This window comes from Passer montanus, unplaced genomic scaffold (genome assembly GCF_014805655.1).
Source record: "Passer montanus isolate IOZ18808 unplaced genomic scaffold, ASM1480565v1 scaffold19, whole genome shotgun sequence".
In the NCBI taxonomy this organism is placed as follows: Eukaryota; Metazoa; Chordata; class Aves; order Passeriformes; family Passeridae; genus Passer; species Passer montanus.
The window spans coordinates 12,603,954-12,620,931 of record NW_024366480.1 but is presented as its reverse complement, the minus strand read 5'-3'; the positions used below and the strand labels follow the sequence as shown (position 1 = coordinate 12,620,931).

Sequence of the window (16,978 nt, the reverse complement as noted above, 5' to 3'; positions counted from 1 at the left end):
GGGGAAGCAAATTTACATCAAAAATTCTCCCACTGGGGCAGGGTTACAAGGCAAATCAGGACCTGCAATTCCTGGTAAAATTCCAGCAAAGTAGAGCTCTTACAAGTTCTCTGTCTTGACCTGACATGCTCCCTCTTCAAACAGTCCTTAAACTTCAACAGGAAGATGGCCAAAGTCCTATACAGCAGGTACAGCCTAGGCCTATGACATGTGGAAAGTTGTGGATGAGCTCCTCAGACTCCTGGAATGGTCTTCAGTGCCAAAGCACTTGAAGCAATGCTTTAATCCCAATTTAGAGGATTAGCATTTGTCAAACCTAAACGACTATAAAAAACTGGGAGAGAGAGGGCAGTACATAGGAGAATACCAAATCTGCACTACACATTGTGCCTGCTTCTGCTCAGGTTCCTGCCTGACCTCACCCTCAGAAACCATTATTGTCATTTTTTTGTCAGTCTTGTCCCTCTCAGGAGAGCTGTTCTGTCACAGCCCAAGCATACCAAGCATACACACGGGACTCCATACCTTTAAGTAATGCAGCATTTCTATGCATGGCTTTTCCCTGCCCTCAACTCACCAGCCAGAGTGTCTCTGGTACAGCACTAATTTGAGAAGGACACTTTCAATACACTCCAATTCTATCAGCTTACCATAAGTAAGCTTGATAGTGGTAAAGAGGTTTTTACAAGTGCCTGAGTGAAGTCATGCATTGACCCTGTACCATTTTTTCCAGATGTGATACTTAGGGTTTGTAATGTTGCAGTAGGCTGTGGAGGTCCTCTGTCAATGTTTTTACAGTGTACTATGGGAGAATTCATCTGTCCCACCCCAGATCCTGGCAGAAACAGCATGGGTATGGCAAGTGATGAAAGTGAATTGGCTCTGGCTCTACATTTGTGGTTCCACTGATGGCAAGGATTGACCCAGTGGTTCACTCTCCAGTGTATAAGTTGTGCAACAAGCCTGCTTGTCTGCAATTCTCCTTCTTTTAAGTTGTCTAGAATCAGTAAATTGAGCCTATTTTGCGCTCCACATAGATCCACCTTCAGCTGTCTGAACCAGGCAGCTCTTTCCATATCTGCTGCATCCCAATACATCCTGCATTTAGCTTCGGTGCTATGCAAGTCAGCACATTCCCCTTCCCCTGGCACACTTCTGCACAAGCCTGTCTCTGCTCAGCTTTCTAAGCCAATTTCAGCAATGTCAGCCTGTGGCTTTCTAGTGAGCCCACAGACCTGCACAAGAGAATCTGTTCACAGCTCCTATCCAGCCGAAGCAGTGAGAATATACCCAGCTGAAATTCTTATTGGTGCAAGCTGTTGTAGAATCATCAAACTGTTACTGTTGGAAGAGACCTCAAAGATCCTCAAATCCAATTGCTAACCCAGCCACTGTCATATTCAGAAATAAACCATGTCCCCAAGTACTATGCTCACATGTTTTTGAACACATCCAGGGATGGCGATTCCACCACTTCCTTGGGCAGTCTATTCCAATATCTAACTACCCTTTCAGTGAATAATTTTTTCCTAATATCCAATCTAAGCCTTCCCTGGTGCAACTTGAGGCTATGTCCTCTTGTCCTATGTTATTATCTCGGAGAAAAGGCCACCTGGCTACAGCCTCCTTTCAGGCAGTTGTGGAGAGCAATGAAGCAATGAGCCCCTGAGCCTCTTTTCATGACTGCAGAGGAGAAAGAATTAGGACCAAACATCACAGTCTGATATGACATTTTTGGGCTGCCACGGAAAAGGGGTTATGGTATTAAAAGGGAATCACTATGGACTAGCAAGGAAGACATGTATATAACTAGTACGTAACCAATAATCAGTACACAAAGCAATACCAAGTTAAAGAACACATAAAAACTATCAAAATAAAGCATTAGTAACAGGCTATTAATTACCCACTGTGAAATACCAACTAAAAGTTAAAATTAGTTTCAAGTGTATTTTGTGAAAACCCTAGAAAGATGAAACAAAGGTGCTTTCATGATTTGCTCGCTGAAAAGGCAGCTTTTGAGAGTCAACAGGAAGCAGTTGGACTGTCAACATGAAAGGAGCAATTGATCAGAGGAAAGTGCAGAGGGGTTCCCACTACAGAGCAAGCTGAGGAATTCTGTGCAATGGGCAATAATAGTGATGATGGAGAGCCCAGACCAAATGTTATAGGAGGGGTTCTTAAGTGACAGAAAGGCATAAGGGTCTTCTGGGATGAGTCAGAAGGAGGCAAAATAGTCATAGTAGAAGTTGAAGGGGAGGGGTTGAAGGAAGGAGAGAATTTAATAAAATGATCAAAATTCTTTGCATGTGGATCGGGGAAAAGGCCAAACAGGGAAGATGAGCCGAGTAGAAGACAGAAGTTACTGGTATTGGCAAGGGAGCTGGAATTATTAGTGTCTTCTGATAGCTGTGAATGACAGAAATTAGTGGCTGCTGAGAGCAGCAGAGGGTAATGTGGCATTAGTATATGTGACAGATGAGGAAAGCTATTATCTTCATATTTTCTACTTGAGGATCCCAATTTACTTTATGCTGCAATACCTTGAGCCTTGGAGAAACTTTGTGGTCTTGAAAGGAGCTACCAATCAGCCAAATATAACTGTTCAGGTTCATAATGGCTATATGGCTAGCAAGGGACTGAGCAGATGGTAAAATCTGGCTGAAATAGGAACAGTATATTTGGAAAGGCCACTGGCCACTTTCTCAGAGTGAGATGATGGAAAACATCCAGAACACAGGAACATCAGGTGGCTGAGCCCATGAGTGGTTTTGGGAGACAATCAAGAGAACCATCCCCAGCCAGGGCAAGAACAGAACTGACAGTATTGGAGTGCAATCAAACTGAGGCAAAAAAACCCACAAAGGAAAATTCAGATTAAATCACAGGTAATTTCTTCTGATTTGCTTCATTGAAAAGTTTACTTAGCATTTCATGTGGAAATCAAGAGTTTACATTCATTATACTCCTCTGTGGTTTAAGCAATGTAACCCCAGAACTCTGACAGCAATTTTAAAGAAAAAATAGGAAACTTCATGGAAGCCAGAAGTTCTGCTACCCATATGGTTGGAGTAACCCATTTCAGATGTGTATACAAGAAACATGCACAAGAAATAAAAGAACACTTTCAAGTTAAAATTTTGTTGTCTTCTGTGTCCTGCTGCTTTTTCTACCTAGCAAAAAGGTGTAGAGATCAAGCCCCCTCTTTTCCCTCTAATGAGTACTATCCTTCCTTGTGTGCTGCCCCTGGGAGAGAGGATGAAGGCAAGGAGAGCTAAAGGCAAAGGTGTGTGGGGAAAGAAGGCATTATCAACTGAAGGGTGCCAGCAGATAAGAAGAGGAAGGGAGGAACAGCTCATGGAGCTCACAGTTTGGCAGCGCTGCACAGGGCACGGCTCCAGGGGAGGGACCAGGTAAGAACACACAGGCTGTAGCCAGGACAGCTGGGTTGGGAAATAGCCACAAACTCCTGGTGAGAGAAGGTGACAGACTCCCCTGGCAGGGATGGCACTCCCCTGTTTTTAATTTGAGGTAAGAACACACGGGCTGTGGCCAGGACAGCTGGGTTGGGAAACAGCAACAAACTCCTGCAACTGGTGAGAGAAGGTGACAGACTCCCCTGGCAGGGATGGCACTCCCCTGTTTTTAATTTTTTCTCATTTTGCCTCTTGAATTTTTTGAAGCAGTATGTCATCGTTACTCATGCCCAATTCATTCCCACCCTGGAAGTGACTCTACAGATTTCAGTTCATACATTAACTGTTTGGGCACAAATGTGTCATACAGAACACTGAAAGGTAAAATTGTGACCTGAAAGAGGCGGGATAAATATTTTGTACATCAAAGAGTTTCCTGTGTATAAGTTTTATTGAGGAAGGCTGTGTGGCAACATCGTGACACGACTAAGACCAGGCCCTTGGGTGCTGGCTAGCACTGTTTATTATCCTGCTTAGGCTTTCAGAGGAAGAGAGGTCCTACAGCAGCTATTTACAAAATAAACAACCAAGTCCATAAACAGTAGTTCTCAGGTGGCACCCAGATCTGGATCAGGAACTGCCTGTCAGTATCTGTGCCCAGAGGACCTAGCACAGTGGGGCTTCAACAGAATTCCTCCTCCTTCCTGAATGGCTGAAAATATTGGACCCCACGGGCTCTGCTGGTTCCCTGCTCCCTTCCGCATTCCACATAAGAATAGGACTCATCCTGAGAGAAAATTGGATATGTAGGCTGCTATTGCTGCCCTTCAGAGAAGAGAAACAAGCTAAGAAGCCACATAGAAGCTAAAATTAAAACTCAGGAGTTTCTGGCTGGATGCCCTCTGGAGCTTGGATCACTCATTCTGATTAGGAAGAAAAAACATTTAATATACATTGAAATATTTTTGGCAAGAAGAGGGAAAAATATGCTATATGATGAATATGGTTTTAATTACACTTCGAAAGTTTGGCTAGAGTGGAACAGTAGCAGCAAAATAGTTTGCTGTTTAAGCTGTTCCCCTCACAAACTTCAAATAAGGCTTTTCTCTTCAGCTAAATATTAAGATGACATTTCACTACAAGTTCAATCAACTCCCGAAGCTGCTCTCCTTTACTAAGAAAACTTTTGACTTGCACATTAAAATAGTGATGGGTAAAAATAATCTTGATCAGCCAGTCATGGATCCTCTCCTGCTGTTTATTCAGATGTCAGCCCAGTATCTTTTCCTTTCCTCATTACAACCATCACTTTAATGCAGGACCTCTTTAATGGTGACGGATAAATGGGAACAGAGAAAGAAAAGGTACATTTCCAAGGAATTATTGCACAGCACTAGCACTGCAGCAAGCACTCAGTGTTATAATGTGTGCTGCAAAAGCCATATAGCTGAAATTATTTGCAGATTTCCGTTTTCAATTCCAATTTCATGTACTTCAGATGTCCCATTTGTGATATGAATCTAAAGAAAAAATATTTCTCTTCCTTTTGCTTAAAAATTATTTATCTCTCAGACTGAAAGTATTTTGTTGAGAACTGTCAGAGTTCCTGCTGTTCTTTAATCTATGGATGTCATGGATAACAGGCAGGACAGAACTCTAAAATATCGTTTATTCTGGTGAAGGTCTCTGAACTTTAGAAAAATAACTGGCAAAATGGGGTTCCAAATACTGGACTTGGACTGTTCCTATTTGGTCAGGATATGAGCAGTTTTCCCTTTTTATTTTCATTCTCACCCTGGGGGTTGGGTTTCTTAGTCATTCTTTTATACATGCAGCATGAAAAACATGTTACTTACCAAATCACTCTGACTCACTAAGTCCCGTCAGTTCAAGGCCTCATCTATTATACATCTGACCAATCTCACTGGAGTCCTATTTCATGGCATAGCTAAAAGCTCCTCTTTCATTACAAGTCACGACCATGGCAACAATCCAGTTGCATGATTTGGCAGACTGGATCTCCTGATAAAATTAACATGATCTTATAGCTATGAGTACATATTTGCATCTCCCAAGCAGAGAAAATAATTTACAAGGTAAATATTAATGTTGCTGGGTGCACTGTACAGCAAAGACCAAAGTACTGAACACAGAATTTGCTTTACCTTTCCACAGGCATCTAGTTTAAAAACTTGTAGTACCAAGGTAATCCTTAATACATCCACCATTCCTGGGCAAAACTTTAATACATTACACTGCCATTCTACTAAACTAGTATTCTGAACCTAGGCAAACACTTCTTCTATAACCTTTATTCAAAAGTTTTCCATTAAAATCCTGTTGGTGGTGGGCAGCTAATTATCTTTCTAAGGAGATTAGAAAAAATCCAAAGATTTTTTTTTCACATAAAATTGAAACAGCCATATCAAACCTGGTACTTGGGAAACATACTTGATTAAACAGGAATCTTTTGTGAGTGCTGCTTTCGTGGAATCATAGGACCATGGAATGCTTTGGGAGGATTGGGACTTCTGAAGGTAGAATCATAGAACTGTCAAGCTTGGAAAAGACCTTTAAGACCATCAAGTGCAACCATCAGCCTAGTACCATCATAATGTTCACCATTAAATAAAGTCCTCAAATGTCACAACCACACATTATTAAACACATCAGGGATGGTGACTCCACCACTTCCCTGGGTAGGCTGTTCCAGTGCTTTACAACCCTCTCCATGAAACATGCTTTTCTAATACCTAATCTAAACCTCTCCAGGTCATCTAGTCCAACATCTTCAGCAGGACATCTCCAACTTTCTGATCTGATCCCGCAACCAGGATATCAGGACACACTAAATCAGAAGTCCTCTTCTGTGTGGAGCTTGGGCTCCCCTTCAGCACTGCCTCATGGCTCTCACCACATCAGCCACCCTCCCTTCCACAGCCAGATGAGGCACAGTGGTCACCAGCTTCACCCTGGACCCTGAAGGTCAATATTAGGGAAGACTTCAGAGCAGGGAACTCAAGAAAACTGATGTCCTGAGTCTGTTGCAGTGCCACGGGACTGGACTCATCTCACAAACTACTGATGAGGTTGCTGATGGAGCTGAGCTAGCTGCGCTGTGAAAAGTGGACACATCTCAGATGGGGTGCTGCTGAATTTGTTGCTTTGGCTGCTCCAGCAGAACCTCCTGCATCACCACTGCATGCAAAGCATCCCACCAGGCAATGTAAAAACTTCCACACCCACCAAGCCCAACACTCAGTGTCGGTCTGTAGAGAAGAGCCAAATGCCTGTGAGACCTCTCACACTGACACCAAGTCAACAGTTCAGGCCCTTTTATCCTCTCTCCCCTCTGGCAAGCGAAGAAAATCCCCCCTGTTGAGATGCCCCTGTTGCTTTGCCCTTCTTGCAGGCGAGAAACCACTGACAAGATCATTCCTTCTCTGGAGGAGATCCCAGTGTGCCCACTGATGGGGCACCCTGGCTAGGGGAGAACACTGCTTGTAAGGTTCTAGCTTGCATGCAAAAGGTTTGCTGTTAGTTTGTAGACAGTTTCAGCCCCCTTCCCCAAATATTTTCCTGAGCAACACCCAACCTTCTTGGCCACCCTCTGTAAAGCTGTTCCTGTTCAGAGGCAGGGATACTGAGACCCCTCTCAAAGACTGTCCTAACTTTACTCTGCTGTTGCCAAGACAAGGTAAAAAGATCTTAAATTCAAAACATTAAACTAAGCCTAAACTTCAACCACACCTACTTTAAAACATGTCTAGAGAAAGACAAGTAGAAGAAGCATGCAATATTTGTCAGCATAAACTGAAATAAGCACTGAAAAGAGAATTGTGGAAAAATACGTTGTACTTGCTGTGGTTTAGGCCACATCCTGTTCTAATTCAACACATTTAAAACAATGCCACTAAATCCACTTTGCATTTACCCCTAATAACTGAACAAATCAAAATCTGGAATGAAATTGAACTAGCTTTTAAATTAATTTTTAAGCTTAGTAGCACAGATGATAATCCTGAAAACTGCTTCCTCTTCCTTCATGCCACCCTGCATTTTAAACATACCCAGACAATGAAATTATTGCAGAGCTGGGCAGTTCCTTAGTTACAGAAACATAGTGTTGAGAGGCATCAATTTGTGCTTTGATTCTTCAGGGGTTACTGACTTACTTCAGTAGCAGTCTGAGTTGTAGCAGTTGGTTTTTCTCTGGAGAGCTCTGTGCAGCCCTCAGATCCATCAGGTGAAATTGCTCTGGCTAGTGAGCAAGCACTGCCCCGTGGTTTTCTCCAAAAAGGTTGCTCAGCTTCCCACTGCCTGCCAAGACCTGAATAAAGCAATTACTTTACTGAGCTTCTGTCCATGCTGCAAAACCTCTACATCTTCCTGACTTCCAGAGTCTATAAAAAAATCCTGCTGGAAGCAAAACCTCCCAACTGTTAAATTCTTCCTTTTGGAGAGGAAGGAGTATGGTGGTGCCCACCAAACTTACTGTGATTATATCTACAGTTGAAGTGAACTCAGGTTTTTTCTTGTCATATTTTCAAGAAGCATCTAGGAACAAGAATAGGTGTATCTTTCTTAGGAACAAGAACCTAAAAATCTACAAATCGTTATTTAGAACTGTTTATTCCCTGAGATACTTTAATGACTGTTTCAAGGACCATTTTACTTTTTTTTTTTATTTTCATTCTAAATGACAATACTGGGACACATACAATTAAACCATTCTAGTATCAAGTACTCCAAGGTGACATACAAACACAGAAGAAAAGACACAACATCAAGTGATACTAGATGACTAAGCACAATGGATTTCTGCAAAAAGCTGATGTCTAACATGGCATATAGGTACACTTTCACAATTTGACGTCCTCAAACCTATCCTAGGATCATTCTATAGGTATGCCACTGACTGAAGCAAATGCCTGAAGGCCCAAAGCAGAACCCTTCAACCAGGCTCTTCCCTCCAGCACATTCCCAGGATAACTGGACCCTGCAGGTCAGATCTGAGCATCCCCGAGATATACACAGTGCTTACAAAAGCCAAACCAAGATTTTTCTCCCTGTATGTTTAGCACTTAGCTTCTCATATTAGTTTAGTGGTTAGAGTACTTACAGCTAGCATGGAAGATCATGTTTCAGGCCCTTAAAATGGAATTTCACCCAGGGGTCTGTAATTCTGTATAACACAGGCTGTTGGGTAAGACTCTATTAAGTAAACTGTTTAAATAACTTCATATACTTCAGTATAAATAACTACACAACCGTTAAAGCAAAGAAATGAACCACACTCAGTGACAATGCAGCTGAGTGAGAGAGGAAGTAATTCTCTCTCTCTGACTTGATAAATATTTGGTTACAAGAGACTGGAAAAGGCCTCTTACAGAGCATGCAGGAATCCAGTAACGGGAACATTCCCCTGGGATGTGTGTCACTTCATGACTAAGCAGCATGTGCTTGTTCTAGCTAACGACTGGCATTACCTCTTCAATGACTCTCCAGATTTAAAGATCATACCTTTTAAATACAGAAAAGTTTTCACAGTGTGGTAGGGAAAGAACTCCAGAAGAGAATGATAGAGAGAGAACGATTGCAACCTTAAGTGTTACACAGGACTTGAACAGTCCTTATCATACTGGAAATCACAGCTGTTCCCTCCTGATTGTCCATACAAATATAGGGACTTGGAAAATCAGCAATCCTTCCAAAAGGGTTTTTAAATGCAAGGGCAAGACTAAATACCTACTTACTGGTGGAGGGACTCAATGGTCCAAACTGAAACTGAAAAAAAAAAAAAAAGTAGTGACTGAATAAAAGGAACACTTAATAGTCACCAAGATACAAATGTGAAACTGAACCCTTGACAGAGAGGGAGTGGAGGTGAAATCTTCAAAAATAAAACTCACTAGAATCCTACAGTGTTTGAATTTAAGCAGAGGAAACTAGCAAAGATAGTCTAAAAACACAAAGGTTTTTCTTTCTCCTGCCATGTTGGAGAAAAACTCTTGAAACAATTAATTCTTCCTCTGGAAAATATCAAAATCAGTTTCACCCAAGTTTAGTTCTTCTAAATAATGGTGTTTTCCGTATGATCTCTAGGTCACAGATCAAGGAGAAAATGATGTGCCACACAAAGGCATGTTTAACCCAGACCCCTGGATCACTGATTTTTATCAAATGACCTGTGGGTGAATTTGATCACAAGGCATTTGAAATGGCACTAAGCACAATATAAACAACTTTCTGTAAACAAACACATGCAGATACAAATAAACATGAGGGGTAGGGGGAATACTAGCAGGTTAGAGGTATTTTTAATTTGGTTGTAAAGGACCCATCCATTCCAGCAACATTACACAAAACCTCTGTCCCACCAGGGTGAGATCTGACATGAGTCAGCATTCCCTGGGCTGTTCCTTCCATGTGGGACAGCCAGGCAGGAGCTGCTGTACACACTGTTCAGTTTCCCACTTGGCATGAATGAAGAAACAGGACGGACGTAGAGTGCAAGCATATCATCGTGTGTATTCATTCCTTAAAGTAAACTCAGCCCCAGCCTTCCTTGGACAGAGTCAGGGTTAGGGATTATGCCAGGGCTGACTGCCCAGTCAAATAAATAACATTTACAAAGCTCGACTTTGCACTTCAGTGAGTGCAGAGATGACCAGAACTAAGAACTCGGGTCCCATAATACTTCTAAAATTGCATAATCACTCTTTATAACGGGATAACTAGACCTAACTGAAACTTTCCTCATTTAATCCACTGTTTTGAAAGCAAACAATACTGGCACCAAAGAAGAAATATTACTGATCCAGTGTTTAATTCCTTTAGCAGGGCAGTTCCACCTCAGGATCCTGGCTGAATTATGACACTTACCAGGCTGCTGCAGTAACACGGTATGTGGTTGCTTTTAGCTTATCAAAAGGAGACAGAATGATTTAGCTTAAACCTTTTTCCTGGAGGTTCATGCTAACACATTTTACCTTACACTTCCTATAGTCAAACAGCACATATGCAGTGGCAGTTACCACAACACAGCTGACACACAGGTACTCTCTGAGCAAAGAAATTCAAATGTGTTGCCTTGCCTTTGCCCAGATCTCTGAAATCCAGTCTCTTACAAAGAGCACTTCCCAGAAGAGTTAATGCAATTATTTTCACTAAAAATACTCCTTTTTTTATCCTCTCCTCCTCCCTCCTTTTTTTTTTTTTTCTGAAATGGTGAAATAAAGGAAGTAGTCATCCATTGCAAATTGGTCCGTGATCATTATAGCCTTATCATAATGCTTTAGCATTGAGTTTATACATCTGTGCCTATGAAGGCATTCCGTTAATTATGGAAAAAAGGGAGTGATTCTCAACAGACCTGAACTTTGGCAGCTAATTCACTATTTTACTAGCATATATTGAAAGGACTTCTTTAATAATTTAGCTCCAGCAGTATCTCAGTACTATCACTGAGAAGTGAAGTCACAGAACACAGGAAGACTTCAACCAATGTCAAGGTCTTCCCACATGCAAGAACCTAACTCTTCTGCTTCAAAGCCTAAAACTTTTAAGCAATCATGTCACTAATATCAAAGGTGACTTCATGATAAAATACCATCAGATTGGGAACAGGTCCAAAGTGTTCCTCAGAACTCATTAGACAGGACATATATGTCACTTCTCAGTAAGGCACTAAGAAAGAACATGCAGTACTCAGAACATGCAGTACCCAAATACAGGCTACATAACATTGACTTTTGGATTCAACTTCCCCATTAGCATCTCCATCTTCCTTTCTTAAAGGAGAATCACGACTTGCCCATGGTTACGTGGCAAATGAGAACTCACAATGAACCACTGCATCACATTTCCACATTCACCATTCAACCACAGTTCACATTCCACAAATGCACCCACACTAGAACTGCCCAAAAGTTGCTGTGGAAGATAACATGACTTTTGCTTGTCTAATAATCAAGATTATTGGTGCCCTTAAGAGCTGCAGAATCAAAGAATGCTACAACTCCCTGCACTTCAAGGGTTGGTCAATCTCAGCAGCTCTGAAATTGACCAAAAATTGTCCCACCATGGCTGTTCTCTAAGGTGTCCAAACATTTTTTCTGGGAAGACAGCAGGTCATAATTCAAAATGAATGGTCTAATGCATGGTCCATTTTGGAGAGTGCTGATGATAGAAATCTGCCAAACAGATTTTTATGTTGATGCAGAAAACAAAAATCTTTACAAAATATATATAATTTTGTATCTATCTATAATTTTGTATCTACCACTTTTTTTACTCCAGTGCATACAACCATATTTAAAGTCACAGACATACTATAAATATTAGACTCTCTGGGGACAAAAGGAAATTCCAAGACATAAGGTTACATCACTTCCAATCACGAATGAAGAAGTGCTAATTAAGGAAACATTCACCCTGAACAGGCAGCTTTCAAGGGTACTATTTTCATACCTATAAATCAGATTTTGTTAGAAAGCAAACTGACAGGTGACAGTTGCAGCAAAATCCAACAATAGGGTTTTTTCCCCAAAATACATTCTTCCAATGTCTGTGCAATGCCAGATGCAGGTCTCCTATTTTTCATTGAAACCAAATCACTCGGTACCCTCTAATAATTTTGGTGCAGAACATGAAGAGCTAAATTAAAGCTGAACAGAAATGTAAGCTTTCAGGATCTAAAGGACAAGCTGGGGTTATCACTTCAGATGCTTTAAAAGACGAATGTACAACTTGACCTGAACCAAACTTCAAAGTCATTGAAAGCCAAGGGAAGATAAAAAGAAAAATAAAAAGGTTTCAGTAATTACTTAGCACTGATTTTTGAATAGTAGAGAAACAATGTGTACTTAGCTTAGAAGCCTCCATAGCCCTGATTAAATAACCTGAAACTTAAAAAATCCTCAACAGTAAGTCCCCAAACTATGAAATATATTATTACTTTACACTCTAGCTCACTCTTTTCATGTTACAGGGTAAATAGCACTAACAACCGCGTTTTTATAAAATAGATGTTTTCAAATAAATACTAGCAAGAGGGAAGTCATAGCAAGGGAAGAAATAGTAAAGAGGGCAGAAAAGGGGGGGAAAAAGAGGAAAATTTATTTTTCCACCCTACCACTAACCTAGAGACCTACAGAGCAACATAAACATGGGGTGAGAAATGAAGAGAGGCAATTTCTTTTCTAAATCCATGAAATTCACCCCAATAATCTGTATGGACTCACATCCATCTCTGCAGACTTCTGCTACTTCAAAATAGCATAATATTTCCTAAAAGGAGGAATTACCCAGGCTACTCATGAAAGGCCAGAGAATTCTGAGGCCTCACAAGCCTATTATTCACAGTAACAGCTAGAAGCACTTGGAAAGTACAACTGAAGATTTAAGTAGCACATGGGAATCCTTGCCAAAACTCCCTTCCTATCAGCTCACTGCCTCCCACTCCTTTCTCCTGCTGCAATCTTTACATCTGCACTAGGTTTATAGATGATCATTCCACAGATGATTAAAAATGACTTTGAGATTAGATACCACCAGCAGCATGATCAAAACATCTGATCTGATGTTTTTGGCCCAACAAAGTATCTACCAGTAAGACCTGCTCTAATCTCTTTACCTGGCTCAAGGGATTAGTTAATTAGTTAACTAACAAATCTGTTGGTGGAATAGTAACGGCAAGGAACTATTTCAAACTGCTCATTAGACATGAGCTCATGATCTCGGGATGGTTGTGGCTGTAAGGTGGCATTACATCATTCCCCCTCAGTGTTGGCACTGGGGCTTTGGGTACACGTTAGGCAGACAGCACCTGCCTCACTGGAATTCAGATATGTAAGTCATCACTAGTTCAACTCTCCTGATATACCTGCCAAACCTCAGCTAAGAATTAGCTTTTTTTTTTGTCTAGAGCATCTGACTCAGAGGAGGACCAGTTAGCACAATCACAAAAAGAAGTTCAAGTCTTGTCTCTGCAGCAGGTTCTCCATTCACTACCACTTGCAGAACCATTTCAGTAAACCATAACTCAGTCATATTACAGCAGGTACACCAGCAGAGAAGTCACTGACCCACAACTGGAAAGAAGCAGTGAACTCAGTCACATTATCTGATCACCTCAACTAAACCCCCATGCTCATTTCCTAGAAGAAGTAAAAACTGTACCCACAAACTCTCTGAGGCATCCAAATACATTTTGGCTTCTGATGCCAATTTTCTTGGTAGTCAATCTGCAAACAACACAGCCCAAAACAAGGGACCTTCATCACTCCCTGCTGTTGTCTCAAAGACCTGCTCACCATCTCCTCCCTCTATTCCTCAGAGGCCAGGTTATGCTTTATTATTTTTCAGCCTTTAACCCTCTCTAAGGCCCAAGCAGGGGTGCCACCATTAATCTCTGCCTATCCAATGAAGGAAGCACTTTCTTATATGACCCTCCATAACTACTTATATGTCTGCAGGTAACACACAAGGCACCATTTCATTGCTACAGTCTGACTTCAGAGATGCCTGGGTGGCTGCCACCCCACCATAAAACATTAAGCATACACAGCAACATACACATGAAGTCAAAGTATGCAAACCAAAACAGCACAAAGCAAACTTGTGAGCTTGGTTGTATTTGTGGCAGTACAAATGGCATTATATTACTCGAGAGAATCTTTTCCCCAGCATTTGCCCAGCAGTAAGAGCCCTTCTGGTTTTATGGATATGGAAACATCACTGCTAGTTCCCAGTGCAGAGTCCTTCAGTATGAGATATGGAAATCAAGTCACTTGACTTTGAATCTTTGTATTGTAATGACAGCTATTCTCATACTTTAGATGTATGTCAAGTGTTCTGTAAGTTATTAACTGCAAGTACTACAATCTGACACTACAAATACCAGAAAACACCTAAAACCAGGTTAAAATCTGGTGTTTGGAAACTGGTGGCTGTGCTGTGTCTGCATAGCTGGATGCAATTCTTTTTAAAGCTGTAACTGATGTGATCACTGCTATCAACAAAAGAGGATCATCAACTCTACAAGCTTTGATAATCATGAAAGAACAAGTTTGACACAACGGGGAGTCCTGTACTGTCCTCTGAGTATGAACAAACCATGACATCATTGCACTAAGAAAGGATATCTAAAAAAAATTCTTGTGTTTTGTAAAGCAACATAAGAAGCTGAGCACACTTCCTTGCAAATACTCCATCCTGTTAATTTTTAAATCCATCAAAATTATCTCCTTGGTACTGCAAAGAGAAGAGGGATTTCCTTCATGCTCTGTGCCAAAGCAAGAGGTAAAAAGCCCACACAGCCCTGGGAGCTCATGAATTGCCAGCACCAGAGGTTCACTGATAATCTTTGACTTAGATATTTTGGTTAGTTTTAATGTTTCATAACCATATCCTCTTTGATCTGCAAGTCTCCCAGAAGCAGTTCTGTGCTTGAGTATAGGAACACCCACTGCTTCCTCAAGTTTAAGAGAGAACTGATTTCCATTACTTATTCAAATTAAAAAATAAATACTTCCAGCAACATAGTTGAAGGCATTGTTATATTATCAGTCATTGAAATAAATGTTTTGTAATCATTTACCCATTGTCTAAACTCCACTGGTGATCTCTTGTAAAAAGAAGAGGAAGACAACTGAACTCTCTCAACAACAACTCTTTTTTGTGCTGGACTCTAGAAATTGAACTCTAATTGGGGACAGACGAACAAAGCTATTGGTTAAGCATTTTTGCTCAAAATTAACTTCACCAAGACAAATATTTGTTTTGGTGTGGTGACTTTTTTTTTTTTTTTGGTTTTTGGTTGTTGGTTGGTTGGTCTAGGTTGTTTGATTGATTGTTTTCAGAGAGAAATCAAGGAGATATCAGATTTGGTGCTACTAAGTCACTCATCATCTGTGCAATCACTGTAGTTATGCACGTGGATTTTTAACTGCAAGCATCCCTACTTTGGCATTAAAAACACAAATGATTCATCAAGCATCATTTAAAAGCCCCGAATAGTTCCACAGAGAGTGAAATGTTCTTCATGTTTACCTGCAGCTTTGTGTCTCATGTTTTTATTACCCCCTTTCAACTAAGATACAAATTCTCACCACTTTTTGTCTTGTGCTGGGGGCACTCAAAATTTCCCCCTTGTTGGTTTGTCACTAAAAACATAACTGAACACCTGTTGCTGACTTTCCTTCCATAGAGAGATGCTTTTGAATTCTGTAAAATTTATCTGGAACTGTCCTACAACTTCTAAAGTTACTGAGGAACCTAGGCAAACCAACAGCTTAGGGAAACACACTTATGTAAACCTCCTTTCCCCAGGAATCCTAAAATTCTAGACCCTGTTCTCCTATAATGTTATGGCTGCAACATTTCAAGGTTCACTCAGTGCCAACGGCTACCCTTGCTGTCTGCTCCTCAGAGGAGAAACACTTCTTTGTTCCTAGGAAGAAACTCCATGCTAAAGCAGCACTGTGCAGACCTGACCTTCTGGAGCATTTGCTCTGTTTTCTGATCAAGTCTTAGGGGTACAGGCCATGGAGGTAGATCACACTGAGCTTTTTGGTTTCATTTCTATTTGCCTTCCACAAAGCTCACTGCTGCTGCTTTCTCAGCTCTGAACAAGGGCAGCACACTGTTAAAGAACATATGTCCAGCCAACAATGAAGCAGCTCTGACTGATCCCATCTGTAGAGGCAGGTTTTCCTTATCTCTCCGCCCCATTTTTAGTGAAATTCCCAAGTTCCAGTGCCATTATGTGCTGTTTCAAAACAGCATTAGGCACACTCAAGGCCCATCCAAACAAAAAAAAAAAAAATAAAAAAGAAAAAAAAAGAAAAAAAAAAGAGTACTGCCATGATTTACAATGCATCAGGCAGCGACTCATGTAACTGGCTCCCCTGAGAGCTCTTTTGAAGTGTGCATGAGTCAACAGACTGACAGCAAAGCACAATATGCCATCACCAGGCATTCATGGGCCGCCTCACTGTTTCTTCTGCTGCACATCTCATTCTCCTGTCTCCAGTATATCTCTTTTATATCTCCCTCTGGCTCTGTCAAAACAAGTTACACGTTATTAATTTGGTGGTCAGGTCCTTTCATATTGCAGAAATTAATGAAAAGAGTAGTATCATTGAACGCTAGCAGAACTACAAGCTATAGCACCTTTCCTCACAGAAGTCCACAGAAGTTTTTCCATAAATCTGAGTTAGACTTCAAAACACCAAAGACCATCCATCTGAACCCTAACTGTGGCTACTTGAATAGTACTGAGTCCTCCATTTGTTCACAGTCCCAGGTGGTCTGTTGTTTATCTATCTTTAGCTTGCCTTGCTGCTGCTGCCTTACACTACTCCTGACACTGGGCCATCAACAAGTCTTACCTTACTTGTACTGAATTTTACACTTTTGAAGGATAAGGGACATTTCTGACAGGGACATTGTATTTCTGAAGTAGCAGTTAATAAATTGTGTTTAGCCACTTAACAGAAGGTGTTATTGCTGAAAATAATCACCATGACTTTCTTAGCAGTGGTCATGCATAACATGAT

At 41.0% G+C, this 16,978-nt stretch overlaps 1 long non-coding RNA gene across 3 annotated transcripts; it reads right to left on the bottom strand.

Moving 5' to 3' along the window:
• Positions 1-3,538: 3,538 nt before the first annotated feature.
• LOC120500828 lies at positions 3,539-9,248 on the bottom strand. 3 transcript variants are annotated; one of them, XR_005627182.1, is made up of 4 exons: positions 8,539-9,248; positions 7,912-7,973; positions 5,273-7,746; positions 3,539-4,203 (listed from the first exon to the last, which is right to left on the bottom strand). It is a non-coding gene; the product is annotated as an uncharacterized LOC120500828 (long non-coding RNA). The 3 variants fall into 3 exon arrangements; XR_005627181.1 differs by having other exon boundaries at positions 3,539-5,438; positions 7,592-7,746; positions 8,539-9,228; XR_005627180.1 differs by having other exon boundaries at positions 3,539-7,746; positions 8,539-9,225.
• Positions 9,249-16,978: the final 7,730 nt, after the last annotated feature.